We start from the raw sequence: 19721 nt of genomic DNA on the forward strand, positions 1-19721 counted from the left end.
TGGCAGTTCCTCAGAAAATTGGACATAGTACTACCGGAGGATCCAGCAATACCTCTCCTGGGCATATATCCAGAAGATGTCCCAACCGGTAAGAAGGACAAATGCTCCACTATGTTCATAGCAGCCTTATTTATAATAGCCAGAAGCTGGAAAGAACCCAGATGCCCCTCAACAGAGGAATGGATACAAAAAATGTGGTACATTTACACAATGGAGTACTACTCAGCTATTAGAAAGAATGAATTTATGAAATTCCTAGGCAAATGGTTGGACCTGGAGGGCATAATCCTGAGTGAGGTAACACAATCACAAAAGAACTCAAATGATATGTACTCACTGATAAGTGGATATTAGCCCAGAAACTTAGTATACCTGAGATATAAGAGACAATTTTGTAAAACTCATGAAACTGAAGAAGAACGAAGGCCAATGTGTGGACACTTTGCCCCTTCTTAGAATTAGAAACAATCACCCATGGAAGGAGTTACAGAGACAAAGTTTGGAGCTGAGACAAAAGGATGGACCATCTAGAGACTGCCATATCCAGGGATCCATCCCATAATTAGCCTCCAAATGATGACACCATTGCATACACTAGCAAGCGTTGGCTGAAAGAACCCTGATATAACTGTCTCTTGTGAGACTAGGCCGGGGCCTAGCAAACACATAAGTGGATGTTCACAGTCAGCTATTGGATGGATCACAGGGTCCCCAATGGAGGAGCTAGAGAAAGTATCCAAGGAGCTGAAGAGATCTGCAACCCTGTAGGTGCAACAACATTATGAACTAACCAGTATCCCGGAGCTCTTGACTCTAGCTGCATATGTATCAAAAGATGGCCTGGTAGTCCATCACTGGAAAGAGAGGCCCATTGGACACGCAAACTTTATATGCCCCAGTACAGGGGAACGCCAGGGCCAAAAAGTGGGAATGGGTGGGTAGGGGAGTGGAGGGGAGGGTATGGGGGACTTTTGGGATAGCATTGGAAATGTAATTGAGGAAAATATGTAATAAAAAAAAAAAAAAGAAGTCCCAACCTGGGACAGGTGCATGGCTCAGTTGGTGGAGTGCCTATCTAGCACACGAAACCCTGACCTTAATCTCTAAGTGCCATGTAACTCTGAAATGGTGGCACATGTCTGTAATCCCAGCACTTGGTGGGAGGAGACAGGAAGTTCAAGGTACTATTTAGCTAAATAATTAGTTTTAGGCTGGCCTGGGATATATGAGTTCTGTTGTAAACAAAATACTAAACAAACAAAACCATGAAAAACTCAATTAAAAACTGTTTTAATAGAAGGGAATAGTCTTTTAACTATTGAGGTTATAATTATTTGAGCTTTGAAATATAATTGACAATTGTATCTAAGGTGTGTGTCATAGTTAGGGTTTTCTTGCTGTAAAGAGACAACCTGACCACTGCAACTCTAATAAAGAAAAACATTTAATTGGAGCTGGCTTACAGTTTCAGAGGTCCAGTCCATTATCATCATGGTGGGAAGCATGGCAGCATGCAGGCAGACATGGTGCTGGAGAAGGAGCCAAGAGTTCTACATCTTGATCCATGAGCATCAAAAGGGGACTGTGTGCTACACTGGGTATAGCTTGAGCATAGGCGACCTCAAAGCTCGATGCCACAGTGACGTACTTCCTCCAACAAGGCCACACCCTCTAATAGTACCCTCCCTATAGCCAAGCATTCACACACATGAGTCTATGGGGGCCATTCCTATTCAAACCACCACAGTGTACAATATTATATCTATATCTATCTATCTATCTGTATGTATGTATGTATGTGTGTATGTATGTATGTATATATATATATATATATATATATGCATATATGTATGTATAAAATGATTACCACAGTCAAGTTATTTAATACATCACCTTACATAGTTCTAATATATGTGTATATGTGTGACTGTGCACATGAATGTGTCTGTGTGTCTTATGTGCATCTGTGTGACTATGTGCATGTATGTGGTGAGGACATTAGAGCACTGCTTTGTTAGCAAATCTTTAGTACACAATACAGCATTATTTTTTGTTGTGGGCCGACCAGCGGCTCACGAGGAACAGGAGCAGCTGAGTTGGCAGGCTTGAGCTGAAAGAAAAGGAACTAGACGGACAGAAGAAAGAACGGAGCTAAGTCAAATCGGATTCTGATCAAAGCTCAATTTTACTAATTTGTGCACCGAGTTATGAAGGAGGGGGAAGGGGCTAATTCCCGCCAAATAATCCTGGGGTCCAGTTGCAGGGTGACCACGTGTGTGGCTTAGGAACAGCAAAGCGGCAGGCTCCAGCAGTGGGCGTGGCAGAACGATAGAGCAGCAGGCTCCACCCCGATGCAAACAGTGAAACCTGAGCAAACAGGTTTCAGGCTGAGGGAGTGGGGGAGGTTACAATTTATAATCTTGAATATACTGCTAATTAAATTCTCAAGACCAGTTTATCATGGACTTGGCGTCTTATACTCTGAGGAGCACCTCCCCACTTCCTCCACACCTCAGCCTTTTTGTTAGATTCCACATGCACGTGAGGTAGTACGGTACTTCAAGTTTTCTTTCCAAAGTCTTACACTTGGTGTAATGCCCTCAGGTTTCATCTATGTTGCTGCAAATAGCAGAATTGCCTTATTTTATAATCGTCCACTGTGTGTGCATGCAAGCATGTATGACTCGTTCCACCCCTTTACCTGTTGGTTGACGGGTGGTGAGAGTTGTTCCCGTGTCCTGGGTATTTATGAATGATGTTGCACTGACCAGGGGGTACCGAGATCGCCAAGATGCGGATTTCCTTTCCGATTAGAAGTAAGATTTCTGGATCCTGCAATAGTTCTCTCTGCAGGCTTTTGAGGAGCTCATTGTTTTCTACAGTGGTTCCAGCATTGTACAGTTCCATCAATGACGCACAGGCTCCTTTTTAATCTGTGGCCTTACTCACATGTAATTTTATTTTTAGCTTACATTCCCCATACTCCCTTATGTTAAGCATTTGTGTGTGTGTGTGTGTGTTTAATAGGGGTTTTTATGATTATACATACTTAACAATTTAATTCATAATAGTTATGAATTAAAAAGGACTTTTTTTTTTTTTTTTTTTTTTTGGTTTTTCGAGACAGGGTTTCTCTGTATAGCCCTGGCTGTCCTGGAACTCACTTTGTAGACCAGGCTGGCCTTGAACTCAGAAATCCACCTGCCTCTGCCTCCCGAGTGCTGGGATCAAAGGCATGTGCCACCACGCCCGGCTCTAAAAAGGACTTTTAATAGGATAAGTCCTCCTACCAAATATAGGTTTGAGAATTTCTCTCATTCTGTAAATTCTTTTTCATTATATCCATTGTTTCCTTGCTGTGCAGTTCTGAAAACTGAAATTTTAGTTTTCCTTATGAAATACATTTTTAGGGAACTGGCAACATCAAGGCCATTCAGTTCCTCAGACACTGAGGTTGATCATATTTTGAGTAACAACCACAATTTTCCCTGCATTCCTGCAAATCTTGTTGTGCTACGCCTCTCTCTTGGGGCTCTAACCTTTGAGTGCTAGGACTGGGAACTCAGAACAGACTGGCTTGTTCTGTGACTGTATGAGGCCCACCACATTACGCAGAATAATTTGCTTTACTCAGTTTCCTGATGGCAATGCTAATCTCATGCAAGCCCCGCCCCCCTGCCCAGCACCACCAGCACACATATACCTAGAACAAAGTTAACCAAGTCCCTGGGCTTCCCATGGCCCACTCAAGTTGGAACAAAATAATGGTTCGAGTTGAAAGATCACTCTGCGGCTACAGTGAAGGTTTTTAAGGTGACTTGGACTCTGTGTGTATATGTTTGCTAGCTGTATAGCCTTGGCAAAGTTTTGATTTCATCACTTGTAAAATGAAGGTGAAAATAGCTCCCCCCTACATTGCTTCTTTTGGAGACTAAATAAATTAGCATTTGTAAAGTGTTAAGAGAAGCATTCACAGCAAGCTAAAGTAAAGGCAGCACGTGTTTAACTCAATTTTTAATGTATTCCAATAGTTATGTATGTATGTATGTATGAATGCAATAGAACAAAATACAGTTGGCATGCTTTCAAGGATATTTTTGCTTATTATGAGACTAACTTTAAAAAACCAACAACAGTAGGCTGGTTTCATAACAAATACTAAGTAAGTACTAGTGAGGTAGGTCACAGAGGCCCCAGGAAAGCCAACAAGGCAGCCAGAGGCTGATGCAATTTCAAAGCAGTGACAAAGTGGGGAGCAGAGACAGAAGGAAAGGCCATCCAGAGACTGCCCCACCTGGGATCCATCCCATATACAGTCACCAAACTCAGACACTATTGTGGATGACAACAAGTGATGGCTGACAGGAGCCCAATATAGCTGTCTCCCGAGAGGCTCTGCTAGTGCCTGACAAATACAAAGGTGGATGTTCTCAGCCAACCACTGGACTGAGCACAGGGTCACCAATGGAGGAGCTAGAGAAAGGATCCAAGGAGCTGTGGGGGTTTGCAGCCCCATAAGAGGAACAACAATATGAACCAACCAGGACCCCCAGAGTTCCCAGGGACTAAACCACTAACCAATGAGTAAACATGGAGGGACCCATGGCTCCAGCTGCATATGTAGCAGAATATGGCTTTGTTGGTCATCAGTGAGAGGAGAGGTTTTTGGTCCTGTGAAGGCTCGATGCCCCAGTGTAGGGGAATGCCATGATCACAAAGCAGTAGTGGGAGTGGTTGGGTTGGTGAGCAGGGGGAGGGGGGAGGATGGGGGGGGTTGGAGGGGAAACCAGAAAAGGGGATAACATTTGAAATGTAAATAAAAAAATCTAATAAAAAGAAATGTTACTTTGAGACAGGAAAAAAACCCCATTTGAAATGTAAATAAAGAAAATATCTAATTAAAAAATAAAAAGAACACCTTGAGACCACACAGGTGGTAAAAAGATAAAATATAAATAATTAAATGCCATCTCAAACCAGTTGGGGTCAACATGGCCAACCAGGACATCTGCTAATTACTTTTGCTTAAGTGCAAGTTTCAGTATCATTAATTACCTCCTCCTATAATCATCTGATAGAATGGCACATCCAGGAAACCCCTGTAATGACAGAAACATTTCTGGAAAAAAACCCCTGGCTGATTCTTGGAATTCTCTACCGTTTCCCTGTTGTACTTCATGAATGTATCTCTTTCCTGCTGGAGTTTGTCTGGGGAAGAGTCTAGACTTCCAGAGGGCTGGGTGGTGTTTCGGTAAATCTCCAACCCAAATATGCCCTGGCAATGAAAACACAACTCAGTTAATATGGATATATGCTGTGCGCCTAGAATCTAGGCAGATCTACTGCTACACTACCATCTTCCACATCTAGGAGACCCCTTAGAACTTGCTGTTTCTCCAGGCCATGTGCTTCTGCTCCGCTTTTCTTCTTCCTCCTCTGCGTTCTCTCTCTCTTCCATTTTCTCCTTCTCTCTCCTTATCTTCCAATCCACCACCCCTTTATCTGCCCAATCAACAGCTCTCCTTTATTTTACAAATTAAGATGGGAAGCAGGTTTACAGGAAATCACCTGAGTGCTGGCTCTTTCCTCCTTCACCACCCCTCAATGGAGAAAGGAATTAACATCAAATATAATTAGCCCCCGGGGCTCTCCACAACAGGGCAGGCAGTGAGGCTTTTGCTAGGGAAGCTGGAACTCCCTGCCTTGGGTGTATACTTTTCGAGTGTAAATAAACTTCCCTTACTGGATTCTTTCTTGGACGGTGACTAGAACATGGAAACAGTGGATAAAGTAAGGTCTCGTCTATAGCCTCTATTTCTGAGTCACCCCTAGCCATTAGTACTAGCGACATTAGTACAGGAGACATAGTTAAAATGATGACAGGAAAAACTGAGTAATCAGGTTTGGGAAATACTGAAGATGATGGTGTGTGTGGGAGGGATGCTATTTAGGATGATAATGGATCCACTTTTCTGAAGGGTTTCCAGAGATGCAGGTGCCTATCCTTAACATCTGGGAAATGCCCCTAGAAAACCAGGATGATTGGTGAGTACTATCCAACATCCATCCAAACAGTATTTTTTTGAGTTCCAACATCGTCCCTGGCCATGAGGATTTTCCAAATGACACCCTCCCTGCTCCATGAGGAACCTTGAGTAGACTCTAGTTCAAATCCTATCCCCAGTGTGAAAGAACCTAGTGGAGAAACTGAAAGGAAATAAAACTTGAGACCTGTGATTCATGTAATGTATGTCAAATAGCCCAAAGAGTTGTTTGTGAGCTTTGAAACCTGGGGCTGAGAACATGGCAGAACAGGCCAGGACATGCCCGGGCAGGTCTGTCGTTACATGTCCTGACTGGCCTAGTGCCTCCCTATCTCCCACCCTTCTGACAGTCTGTTGATGTTTAAATGGACCAATCATGTTGTCTTAGTCAGGGTTTCTATTCCTGCACAAACATCATGACCAAGAAGCAAGTTGGGGAGGAAAGGGTTTATTCGGCTTACACTTCCATACTGCTGTTCATCACCAAAGGAAGTCAGGACTGGAACTCAGACAGGTCAGGGAGCAGGAGCTGATACAGAGGCCATGGAGGGATGTTCTTTACTGGCTTGCCTCCCCTGGCTTGCTCAGCCTACTCTTATAGAACCCAAGACTACCAGCCCAGGGATGGTCCCACCCACAAGGGGCCTTTCCCCCTTGATCACTAATTGAGAAAATGCCTTACAGTTGGATCTCATGGAGGCATTTCCTCAACTGAAGCTCCTTTCTCTGTGATAACTCCAGTTGTGTCAAGTTGACACAAAATAGCCAGTACACATATGAAACCGCGCCAATTCCTCCCTGACCCCACCCCTTTTCTATAAAAGTCCCTAGCTTCCAAGCCTCGGGGTCGAAACCACTGTCTCCTGCGTGAGATACGTTTCAACCCAGAGCTCCGCCATTATGGCTCCACCATGTGGTCAACACCTCTGTCTCCTGCAGGAGATATGTGTCGGCCCGGAGCTCCATCATTAAACTACCTCGTGTTCTTACATCAAGTTGGCCGTCTGTTCGCGCCGAATCAGGAATTGAGTGGGGGTTTCCCCACTAGGTTCTTTCAAAACCTCCATTCAACTCCCGATTCATGTGCACATGAACAAACATACCGTCTTGATGTAAAAACACAAGGTAGTTTAATGGCGGAGCTCTGGGTCGAAATGTATCTCTCGCAGGAAGGAGACAGTGGTTTCGACCACGAGGCTTGGAAGCTAGGGGTTTTTATAGAAAAGGAGCTGGGGCTGGGGGAGGAATTGGCACGGTTTCACATGATTGGTTCATTTAAACATCAGCAGCCTGTTAACCTTTAACTTAGGTCAGAAGGGCGGGAGGTAGGGAGGTGCCGGGCCAGTCGGCATGTCATTCTCTTTATCTCTCTTTATCTTTATGGCCAAGCAGCCTCAGGAATGTCCGGGCATGTCCTGGCCTGTTCTGCCATGTTCTCAGCCCCAGGTTTCAAAGCTCACAAACAACTCTTTGGGCTATTTGACATACATTACATGAATCACAGGTCTCAAGTTTTATTTTCTTTCAAGTGCACCAGTGATCTTAAGCAAGGCCGTTTGTCATTTCTCACTCTGTACTTTATAAAAGAAGTGACTGGGATGATTTTTAAATCCCTTCCAGATCTGGGGGCTGTTGAGTGTGAAGCACATGGTTCCCTGTCACTGCTAACATCTCAGTTCCTATTGATACCTACCTCGAGAAAAGATGGAGGGGTCAATGAAGCATGCACCAAGCACCTTGGCTCTTCACAGCTTTGTGATTTGAACATGTATTCCCTAACTGGTGGGGCCCCGCCTTTTGTTCAAATGCATCCTGTGTTTTCTAGCCTGGCATCATTAGAAACAAGCCAATAGTAGTCTTGGCCTTGCACCAGGGCACACCCAAGCAAAGAGCTGCTCAGCAAGGCAATTCCTTTTTTTTTTTTTTTTTTTTAACAAGAAAGTCTACACCCTAACCAGGACCCGGCTATCAAACATACAGAGACAGGATTTTCACTTGGGGTTTATTTTAATGTCTATAGTGATTGTGTCTTTTCCTCACTGGAAGGGGTCTGACCTCACAGTCTTTCACAGTGGACGAGTTAAAAAAGAATTGATGAAAACGACAGAAAGGAAAAGAGGAAGGGGTTACTGTCCAGTGTCCTCAGTTTCTGAGGATGCAGCTGGAGCTTTGTGTAAACAAAGGTTTATCAGGTTGGGGAGATCCAAAGGTTTGCATGAAAGTCTTACAAAGTTAAGGGAGGCTTATAGAATATTGGCAGGTAGAACAAAAACGGAGTAGAATAAACTTCTCGGGTTGGAGAGATGGCTCAGCGGTTAAGAGCACTGACTGCTCTTCCAAAGGTCCTGAGTTCAATTCCCAGCAACCACATGGTGGCTCACAACCATCTGTAATGGGATCTGATGCCCTCTTCTGGTGTGTCTGAAGACAGCTACAGTGTACTCATATGCAGAAAATGAACAAATAAATCTTAAAAAAAAATAAAAACAGAATAACCGTCTCGAATCACCTTGTGAATAGCCTTCAGCACACACTGCCTCTACCACAGACTTTCAGACTTTCACTCTGTCACGCCTTGCCTTCCATTACAGACCAAACGTCTCTAAAATCATCAGAGAAGATACATCTCTCTTCCTTTAAGCTGTGTTTGTCACCTGGTCCATTTTGTCACAATGGTCTAAAGTAACTAATGCACTCGTTTCCAGTGTGAGGCAGGCCATTCAAGAACAGGATGGTATCTCTCCCCACTGCCAAGATCCTGATCACCACAGCCTTCATGCTGATTGACCGACCACTCCCAAAGACTAAGATCCTTAGAAAGACCTAAATAGTGTGTATGGTCTGGGAAACTGTCAGGAGGAATACTTCCAATAGGTGTGTGCATCAGATTTCCATAGGATGCTCCTGTGCGTGTTACTAGGGGAAGAGAAGATGTTTACGAGGTCATGAAGCACAGGCTGCTGGAATCGTGGGCACATTTGTGAAGTTAAGAAGACGCTTTGACGTTGGGACTGGGGTCCATAATGTAGTTAGCTGCTTGTGAGCCTCCAGCATCCATTTCTGTTTCTTAAATCAAATGACCTTCTGGAGTAGACAATATTGCAAGTTTCAGGTGAGCTATGTTTTATATAACCTAATATTTATGTTATATAAGAGTGCCACGGACCATCTGTTTTCATCGGACAGAAATCAACTTAGAGTTATGGCTCCGGACAGCTGTCTCACACCAATCGTTATTGGGACACCCCTCCCCGAGTCAATTTAATGCTGCAATTATCTCTCAAGTGCCAACTTGGAGCTGTGCTCTGTGACGCCGTGGAGAGCAATGAGGATTCATGTAAACAGGATCTGAGACGGTCATGATAGAAATCCAATTACTAATACTTATATCAATGTTCTCAGTTGTGTCGAAACCGGTGATTTTTCCTTGGAAGTGAGGTTTGCTTTACACAATAGGCAGAAACGGAGTGTTGAATGCTGGACAGTTGAAAGGAGATTTTCTTGGCCCTGTGAACTTAGTCCTTCAGATCCCTGTCTTGTTTCATTATACATCTCCTTTAGAACTTCTAATGCCCAGACTTCTTCCAGGCAGCACTCCTAATTATAGCTCCCCTGAGTCACTGGAGGCTTTAAGAACCAGAATGCGGAGAGACAGATACACTATAAAAACAAATCCATCTCACTGGGGGTATAGCTCAGGGGTAGAGCATTTGACTGCAGATCAAGAGGTCCCTGGTTCAAATCCAGGTGCCCCCTGTACATTCTTGGTTTTTGCTTTAGAGTGGGCATTGAGTTTGGATTTTATTATGCTCTGTGGTTCATGGCTGACTAAATCGTAACAATCCCCCTTGAGTTCTTTGGACATTGTGAGTACCAAGCTAGGCTCTCTTTACTTTTACTGTCTCCTGCATTTCTTCCAGCAGTTTTGCCAGTGTGAATACTTTGTGAATTTCTTTCATGGAGATTGAGACTCATAATTGATCAGTAATGTGTAAAAGTCAGAAGCTGCAAAGGGCAAGTCAGGATTTGAACTCAGAGCATGCCTTCAGTGACCTCACGATACCACTTCATTCTGATGGAAAACTCTGTGTCGGGCACACACAGCCATAATCTCAGCCCTTGGGAAGTGGCTATGGGAAGATCAGGAGTTCTAGACCAGCTTTGGCTTTATGATCAGTTTGAGGTCAGTCTGGGCTATGCGATGATTCCCTATCCCAAGAACCAAACCAAACCAAACCAAACCAAACCAAACCAAACCAAGCCAAACCACTCTGTGATAAAATCCTTTCATGGGAGGTTTACAAGGTCCCCTGATCTTTACCACATTGTGGCCTCAAGGAAATTCAAGAAATTTAGTGACTGTGCCCTGAGAGAAGCCCCAAAAGAAATCCAGAGAATGTAGGTTAGTGACAGAGTGTGTGTGAGGTTGTGTGAGGCTCCAACCTAGTAAATGAGAGACATACAGACAGACAGATAGACAGACAGGCAGACACACACAGACACACACACACACAAACACACACACACACAGAGGACATGAGAGAGAGGTGGGGTACTGAAGGGGATAGCCATGGCTATGCACAGAGCACTGTTGGGGTGAAATCCTAACCGGCCCGAGGTTAAGGAACTGTATACTTCCCACACCAGCAGTTCTCAACCTGTGGGTCATGGCCCCAGAGGGTTGAGGGACCCTTTCACAGGGGTCCCCAAAGACTGCTGGAAAACACATATTTACATTATGGTTCATAATAGTAGCAAAATTACAGTTATGAAGTAGAGTCAAGAATAATGTTGCTGGGTGGTGGTGGCGCACACCTTTAATCCCAGCACTTGGGAGGCAGAGACAGGCAGATTTCTGAGTTCAAGGCCAGCCTGGTCTACAGAGTGAGTTCCAGGACAGCCAGGGCTATACAGAGAAACCTTGTCTCGAAAACCCATAAATAAATAAATAAATAAATAAATAAATAAATAAATAAATAAAGTTATGGTTGGAGTCAGCGTGCCATGAGGAGCTGCAGTAAAGGGTCACAGCGTGAGGAAGGGTGAGCCCCACTGTTTCAGACTCTCAAGCTTGATGGGTGTCTGTCACCTTCTATCCACCTATCTTCAGTAGCCATTATTCTTACAGCGGCTGCTTTAGTACCTAGACACTAAGCTGGGGGATCAGGTGGGGTGCAGGGCATAGGCAAGGCTGTGCCTTTAAGTCAATTCTGGAAACTCCAGTCTGGCAGGAATGAGTGTGTCCCAAAGAGACATGTGTTACCCATCTTTGACTATTAGACTATTGAAAACGTGAACTGGAAGACATTAGAATTTCCCCAGGGATTTCCAGCCTTGGGGAAAAATGTCTGGCACCCTGTAGGCAGCCAGAGGAGGAACTTGTCTCGTAGAGCAAGATTTACAGTAGTCAGATGACCTTGCTGGAGAGACTTGGGGTTGTAGCAACGGTCGGCAGAGGACCACGCCTTAGCCAGGCTGTTTCTCTAAACCTCTCCTCAAGTCAGGCCCCAGAAGACGCACTTGGAAGGCGTAGGGGGCCACAGGATCTCTTTGCCTCTCTTCCGATGTGGTTCATACTAGATAGATTTTCTTTTTCTGATTTTCACTATTACTTTGGCTCTTTTCATTGGATGGGTTGCCATACTTGGCTTTGTTGTGGCAGAGGCTGTTTGGTAACGTTTTTTTTTTTTTTTTGGTTTTTGATTTTTGTTGTTGTTGTTGTTGTTTTTTTTTTTTTTTGAGACAGGGTTTCTCTGTGTAGCCCTGGCTGTCCTGGAACTCACTCTGTAGACCAGGCTGGTCTCGAACTCAGAAATTTGCCTGCCTCTGCCTCTGCCTCCCAAGTGTTGGGATTAAAGGCGTGCACCACCACGCCCTGCTTGGTAACAGTTTGAATGTCATTATATTATGTACATTAGTACAGTGAACTGTACTAAGCATGACCCCGGAGGCGAGTGAGACTCAGTTCCTGTTTTCCATCCACTCACAACAGGAACGCAAGCATGAACCATAGGAGGCAATGTGTGAGCTGCGCTAGATGTGTGGGTTTAGCAGAGTCCAGAGGAAGTGTACTTCCGTCTGGAGGAGGGGAGGTTAGGGGAGGCTTCGGAGAGGAGTTTATGGCCAGTAAGTTTCAGAGAATAAAATCGCACAGATGGAGCACGGAATGGAGGTGGATGGCGGAGGAGGGACAGCAGTGGGCCAGAAGAAGCTGGGGCCAGGTCGCTGTGTAGAGTGAGACGTGGGGAGCTAGAAGTTGAGGAAGTAGAGATCGAGGGTGAAGACCATTATCTGTTGGTTTAGGAATTTATTGAGAAGGCATTTGCAAGGGGCGTATAAACTAGGGACTTGGTTTTCTGATAAGCCCTGGGAGCCGCGCGAATAGAGGCTGGGGCAGGAAAAAGGACAGGGGATTGATCGGGGCACCCTGAAACTAAAATCAGCAGCACTCAATGATTCACCTGGAGCTGGGAAAAGAAGATGGGCGTGGCCCAGAGTTACCTGAAATATTTGGCCTAGATGACAGTGGCATCAGCAAGTAAGGTAGGGAGGAGGAAGGTTGTCAGTTGGGTGGGTGTGCAGGCCCAGCACTGAGTCCTGAGCCTACACTAGAATCCCGGCCCCATAACCTACAAATTATGGGACCTTGAACTAGATACTTCAACTACGTTGCAACTCCATTTTCCACTTTGGGGGGGCGGGGAGGGGAGATGTTCAGTACAGTGTGTGGCACCCTGCAAATGCCCACTGGGCTTGAGCCTTGAGCTAATGTCACAAAAGAGCAAACTGCTTGGAGACGTTAGGCTAGGAGATCACGAGTCTAATTTGGGATATAATGATCTTGAAATCTAAGGCCCCCTTTGGGCATCCCCGGTAGAGGGAGGAAGTGGGTGTTTGAGGCCTTCAGAAAGCCTTTGATCCACAGCCCCAGCTTCTTGCTATTTTCTCCCTGGCCCTACCCTGGCTGACAGGCCTTGTCAGGGCAAGCTTGTTACAGTGATGGGCACTTGCCTGTTTTTGTTTTTTTGTTTTTTTGCCTCAATTTTAGCCAGGCATGGGATTGAGAATTCTTAGATTAGAACCTGAGGGTATACAAATCGGGTGAACTTCGATCTACCTTTCTCTGCTTTGATTTTCTTTCTTTGCTTTGCTTTAACTCTGAAACAGAACTGATGTCCCTACATGGAAGTCTGATGTGAACATGCACGGCACATGTGCATATGCTTTGTCTCTAATTAGAGTGGAGCATGGCTTCTAAAGTCCATTTGTAGACGCACACAAAGTACGCATCCTTCTCTTGCCCCACCTCACTGGTGACCACTCTGATTAGAACACTGATTTACTTGGAGATAAGTGTGCAGTTGATGACAATAAGATCATCAGACTGAGGAGACAGGTCTGAGCTTTAGGTGGCAGGAAGAAAATAAACATTTAAGTTCTGAGAAAAGCAGGGGACAGGGTGGTGAGAAGATAATTAGGGTGGTTTTTAATCCTAGAGGAATCTCACACATGAAAGTAATTTATGAGGAGTGATGTAGGTCATAAAGGCAGAACAAATACTTCCATGAGGCCTGTATTAGTTGTGGGGGTATAGCTCAGTGGTAGAGCATTTGACTGCAGATCAAGAGGTCCCTGGTTCAAATCCAGGTGCCCCCTGGGTTAGACTTTTGTTTCAGTTGGCAACTTCATGCTTAGCCAGGGTACAGCAAACACTTGTCCAGAGCTCCAGACTGAAAGAAGCATTTCCTCTGGGGTTCATGCAGATATCTTGGCTCATTGGTTCCCTGGCATGAGAGCTACAGGCCCACTTGCTCATAAACCAGTCCTTTTTCTGACACCAGAACTCAAGTATAGTCACTTATATTGAGACTACACACATATTTTGTGTATACACATATACACACTCATACATTCACAAACACACACATATATACATACACACACAAACACACTCATACATACATATACACACAAACACACACATACATACACAGACACACACACACATACACACAAACACACACACAGACACACTTACACACAGGTACATAGACACACACACCTCTAGTTTTTCTTTTCTGTAGGGGTCAATCTAATTAACCATACCCTTTGCAACTCCTCTTCTCTTCTCTTCTCTTCTCTTCTCTTCTCTTCTCTTCTCTTCTCTTCTCTTCTCTTCTCTTCTCTTCTCTTCTCTTCTCTTCTCTTCTCTTCTCTTCTCTTCTCTCCTCTCCTCTCCTCTCCTCTCCTCTCCTCTCCTCTCCTCTCCTCTCCTCTCCTCTCCTCTCCTCTCCTCTCCTCTCCTCTCCTCTCCTCTCCTCTCCTCTCCTCTCCTCTCCTCTCCTCTCCTCCCTTCTCTTTCTCTTCTCTTTCTCTTCCCTTCTCTTTCCCTTCCCTTCCCTTCCCTTCTCTTTCCCTTCCCTTCCCTTCCCTTCCCTTCCCTTCCCTTCCCTTCCCTTCCCTTCCCTTCCCTTCCCTTCCCTTCCCTTCCCTTCCCTTCCCTTCCCTTCCCTTCCCTTCCCTTCCCTTCCCTTCCCTTCCCTTCCCTTCCCTTCCCTTCCCTTCCCTTCCCTTCCCTTCCCTTCCCTTCCCTTCCCTTCCCTTCCCTTCCCTTCCCTTCCCTTCCCTTCCCTTCCCTCCTCCTCCTCCTCCTCCTCCTCCTCCTCCTCCTCCTCCTCCTCCTCTTCTTCTTCTTCTTCTTCTTCTTCTTCTTCTTCTTCTTCTTCTTCTCCTTCTTCTCCTTCTCCTTTTGGTTTTTCAAGACAGGGTTTCCCTGTGTAGCCCTGGCTGTCCTGAAACTCACTCTGTAGACCAGGCTGGCCTCGAACTCAGAAATTCACCTGCCTCTGCCTCCCGAGTGCTGGGATTAAAGGTGTGCACCACCATGCCTGGTGCAACTCTTTTTCTTTAAGCTTAAAATAACTTTTAATCCTGGAAAAAAAGGGTTGTAAAGATAGTATAGAGAAATCCCTGCCTTTAATCTCGCCAACTTCCTGCCTCTGTCTCCTAACTTCTGGCATCACAGGCAAGTATAGTCCAGGTTGGACTTGAACTCACCTTCTTCCTGCCTCTGCTTCCTGACTTCTGAATTCACAGGTGTGTACCATATATGTATGTGAGACAGGGTCTTCATGTGTAGCTCTTGCCTGACATGTAATTCGATATGTAGATCAGTTTGACCTCAGTCTCCCAGGTGCTAAAATTAAAGGCAAGAACCACCAGGTCTGGTTTGAATTCTTCAAAAAAAAAGTTAATGATTTAATTAATTAATTGTGTGTGCATGAATGTGTGGTATGTGTCATGTGCACATGGCATTGAACCCAAGAAGTGGGGATGAGGTAGAAGTATGGCTGAAAGGGAAGGCTAAGTGAGTTCAACGGTGTATTTCTGAGCTGGGCATCCCACGGAAGCTAGAGTGAGGATGGCTTGATCTCAAACTTGTTTGTCAAAATGTAAGATAGACTGTACCCCAGGACCATCTGTTCTAAGGACAGGGATGCACCCCCAACCACTGCAGCTCTTCCCTATGGCCAACGAACTCAACTTGTGGGTCCTGCTACACACATGCACACACTTGCACACACACACAGGCACACACACATACACACACAGGCACACACACACACAAACACACACACAGGCACACACACACACAAACACACACACAGGCACACACACACGCACACACACATGCACACACACACACACAGAGGTCAGAAGATGACTTGCAGGAGCGAATTCTCTCCTTTTATGTCATGGCTCCCAGAGACTGACTTCAGGCTTCCAGGCTTGACAGCAGGGACTATCACCTGAGGCCCCTCGTAGGCACATATTCGACCTCTGAGAACCAAACTCAGACATCAAAACTGATAGTGTCAGTTAAAAGAGTAATTTTCTTTCCCTTAATGTATATCATCAATTTCATTAAATATTCCAAAAAATTAAAAATGGATCAGTTTTCTGTATGTCTCTGTGTGTGTCTCTGTGTCTCTCTCTCTGTGTATGTGTGTGTCTCTGTCCTCCTCCCACCCCGTGTGTGTGTGTGTGTGTGTGTGTGTGTGTGTATGACATATTATTTTTAAGTGCGGAGGCAGCCAATAGCTTCAGGCGTCATCCTCAGGAAGGCCACCCATCTCCTTTGAGACAGAGCCTCTGATTGGTCCAAAGCACACCAATTAGGCTAGATTGGCTGGCAGGAAGCATCTGGGATCCTTTTGTCTGTCTACCCAGCCTTGGGATCACAAGTACTTCAGCACACTTGGCATCTTTATTTGGGTTCTGGGGTCAAACTCAGGTCATCATGCTCACAAGAGAAGCACTTTGTTCACGGAAACATGTCAGTAATAAACGTGTGTGCTGTTTGTCATATGAAGAATCAGACAGCACCTAAGGAGAGAGAGCACGCTGGCCACTTCAGTCTGAGCTAACTCTCCTATGCAGCTGTAACCAGCCCAGTCTGAGCTAACTCTCCTATGCAGCTGTAACCAGCCCAGTCTGAGCTAACTCTCCTATGCAGCTGTAACCAGCCCAGTCTGAGCTAACTCTCCTATGCAGCTGTAACCAGCCCAGTCTGAGCTAACTCTCCTATGCAGCTGTAACCAGCCCAGTCTGATTGAGCTGGGTCAGAGTGATCACTCGAGCCTGTGGAGGGAAGGATGGGGGACGCACGGAGATTTCTCCTGGTTTCTGTTTGATGGTTCCTTGAAGGCTGCTCTATCGCAGGGGTTCCCTAGAGAAAACAATCAAAAGGCTCTTGATTATCTTCTACTTTAGAAGAAAAGGAATGGCACCCCAGCTTTCATTAAGCAGGACGAAGGCTGCTCCCATCTTTCTTTGAATAGAAATGACAAGTCAGACTCATTATGTGGCACTAGATAGATTTTGTTTCACTCTAGGGCAAATTGGGTTTTGAAAGGATGGCCCCTTTCTCATTGTAATGCAATTAGGGAGACTTCTGATGGTTTTGTTCCAGTTCTGGGCAATGGTTTCAGGCCAGTTAGCTAACTCACTGAGCTCTGGGTTCTTTTATGTGTGTTAGGGGTAGCATTAGTTCCTTCTTTACTAAGTTCGGTGTCAGAACTGAATATGTCAATTGAATGTACAGTGTATAGTAATTACTCTATAAGTGACAGCAATTCTGCCTTTTATTCTCTCTCTCCCTCCCTCCCCCTCCCTCTCTTTCTCTCTGTCTGAGTGAGTGACATTTTTGCTCGATGCTTTGCTTGTTCTATATAGATGCTTAGAATCTATATAGAGGCTCCAGACAGCTCATGTTGGTGCGCGTGGTTGGTGGGGGAGTCCACTCAAGTACAGGTCAATGCTGATCTGCATTCTTCCCTCAGAGCTCTGAAGGCACAAGTTTGAACTCCATTCAAGTGGGCTAAAGGCAAAATGTTAGCTGGACAGAAACTCTCAGAAGGATCTCAGGAGAATCTGTCCACAGTGTCTGTTTCCTTCTTTGGCTCATTACCCGATCTTCTGTCTTTAAAGCCAGCAGCAGAGTGTCATCAGATCTCTCTATCACAGTCCCTTCTCTGTCTCCACTGTGTGAGCAAGTGGAGGTAACCAGGGATGGTGAAGATCTTGTGATCAAGGCTGGAAAGTGATGCAAGTGGGCGGGGAAAGCAGGGGGTCACGTTGAATAAGGGGAAGGTTTCCACCAACCAGGAATCTCCCAGCCATGCACCACTACTTTCACCACTACTACTTGCCAGAGTAAAACCAAGAATACGGAAAACTTGCCCTTCCTCGGCGGGTTAATAATGGTTGCCAGCAGGGTTATAAGGCAGCCAGCCACCCTCGGAGCAGAAGCTGAAAGCAAGTCTTGCTGCTGAGCACGTGATTGGCTGCAACCCGTAGAGCCTGCCTTCAATCCCGGAAGAATTTTACTGGGTGGCACAGGCTTGTAAATCTAGCTATTCCAGATTCTGAGGCCGGACGATGGTGAGTGAAGGCTTGCTCGTGTTACAGAGTTCAGCCTGGGTAACTTAGCGAGACACTGTCTCAACATAAAAAATTAAAGAAAGCCAGGATGAAGGTCAGCGTTGGAGTGCTTACCTAGCAAGTGTGGGGCCCTGGGTTCAATCCCAAACACTACGAATACTAATACATGTGCAGTACAAAAGCGCTACAAGTGAATAATAATAAATTACAATAATAAAGTGGATTTTGCAAGACTGAGTCTTTTGCTGTAGTGTGCGGACTTTTTTTTTTCCCCTTTAATTTTGTAAACCATACTATGCCTTTCAAGTGTTTCCTTCAATGCTCATCTAAAGAGCTTGTATACATTCCACTCAGACTAAAGAACTCTCACCTCAGCAGCCAGCTAAAGATCTCATGTTCCCACACCGGGAGTCGAACCCGGGCCGCCTGGGTGAAAACCAGGAATCCTAACCGCTAGACCATGTGGGAACTGATACTGAGAGCACCTTCCTGAAGAGGTCGCTTGTGAAGCTGGGGCAAAGAGCCTCAGATCTGCCTCTGGGGGGGGGGGGAGGGGGGAAACAGTGTAGGGGTACTTATAAGGTTAAAGAAACAGGGTGGTCTGGAGTGTGGGTAAAGGCGATCAAAGGCTGGGAAAGCGAAGTAGTGGTGGTCTGTGCACAGTCAAATCTTACTGCTTTTCCTAGGGCGCATGCTCAGCGAACAGCAGCATTAGCTCTGGCTCTGAGTGTTGGCTCTGAGCGACGTTCTGGTTTCTGACTTTAGAAGGTCTGTGCAACCTAAGTTGTCTCTGAAAGCCAAATTAGGGCACCCATCACCACGGTGACCAGTTTGCCAGAGGTGCTAACTGTGAAAAAGCTCTTGGGAATGAGCTGCTTAGATAGAGGAGCCAGAAAACCGATGATAACAGCAGCTAAGCAAAATCAGGTGAGCGAGCCGGCTAGTGCAGGCAGGGCTCTAGCTTTCCCCGGAACTCACGGAAACCACCGAATCTGGTGTGCATGATAGACCTGAAAAGGAACCTACGTCTCAACGGCGATCTAAGTGCGTGCTCAGGTTGGACAAGCGCTAATACCGTACACCACAGTTGACACGAAGAAAAGTTAGTTTTAGCAGCCCCGATACTTGCAGAAGTTTCTTTCTGCTAACCAACTTTTAAGAAATCAGGTTGGTCTGGTACCTCTTCATTTGCAAATAATTGAAATAAAACAAAATGTCTTCGAGACCTCATCTCTAGGCCGAATGAAGTGCACCACAACGTATTTTGAATAGTTGTTTGTTGGATGCTTAACCATTCGCTGACTCTGCGATTTAGTGGCTCCATGTGATGCGAGGTCTTGTGTGATAAATTATGAATAGAGCGTTATTAAATTGTCACACTGCCTTGTATCAGATGCTGTCGCTAGGCATATTTTGGGCACTGCAATTATCACACTGCAAAGGAGAGGGGATTTCTGATAGCTGTACATCGATGCTTACTCCGAGAAGCGTATCCGCCCCCTTCCCTCCCCCAACTTCTGCGGCGCTGGTTTCTAAACCCCAGATTACTTGGCTGTGGCCGAATCAAGGAACGGATTCATAGGGGAAATGGTTAGGAGACTAATGTCTGCCACAGTCTGTTCAATTACCTGGAGCTGGTTAAAAATTAGTCTCTGGGCCCCATTTCGAAAATCAGAGTCTCTTGGGAAGATGCTTAGGAATTTTAGTTTTCAACAAGTCACTCAGGCAGTCTAT

At 45.4% G+C, this 19721-nt stretch overlaps 2 non-coding genes across 2 annotated transcripts; one reads left to right on the forward strand and one right to left on the reverse strand.

Moving 5' to 3' along the window:
* Window positions 1–13628: 13628 nt before the first annotated feature.
* On the forward strand, window positions 13629–13700 carry Trnac-gca (transfer RNA cysteine (anticodon GCA)). Its single transcript has one exon. It is a non-coding gene; the product is annotated as a tRNA-Cys (tRNA).
* A 4683-nt stretch (window positions 13701–18383) lies between these two features.
* Window positions 18384–18455, reverse strand: Trnae-uuc (transfer RNA glutamic acid (anticodon UUC)). The gene has a single exon. It is a non-coding gene; the product is annotated as a tRNA-Glu (tRNA).
* Window positions 18456–19721: the final 1266 nt, after the last annotated feature.

The sequence above is a fragment of the Mus caroli genome, unplaced genomic scaffold, assembly GCF_978045245.1.
Source record: "Mus caroli unplaced genomic scaffold, Mus_caroli_1 scaffold_11, whole genome shotgun sequence".
In the NCBI taxonomy this organism is placed as follows: domain Eukaryota; kingdom Metazoa; phylum Chordata; class Mammalia; order Rodentia; family Muridae; genus Mus; species Mus caroli.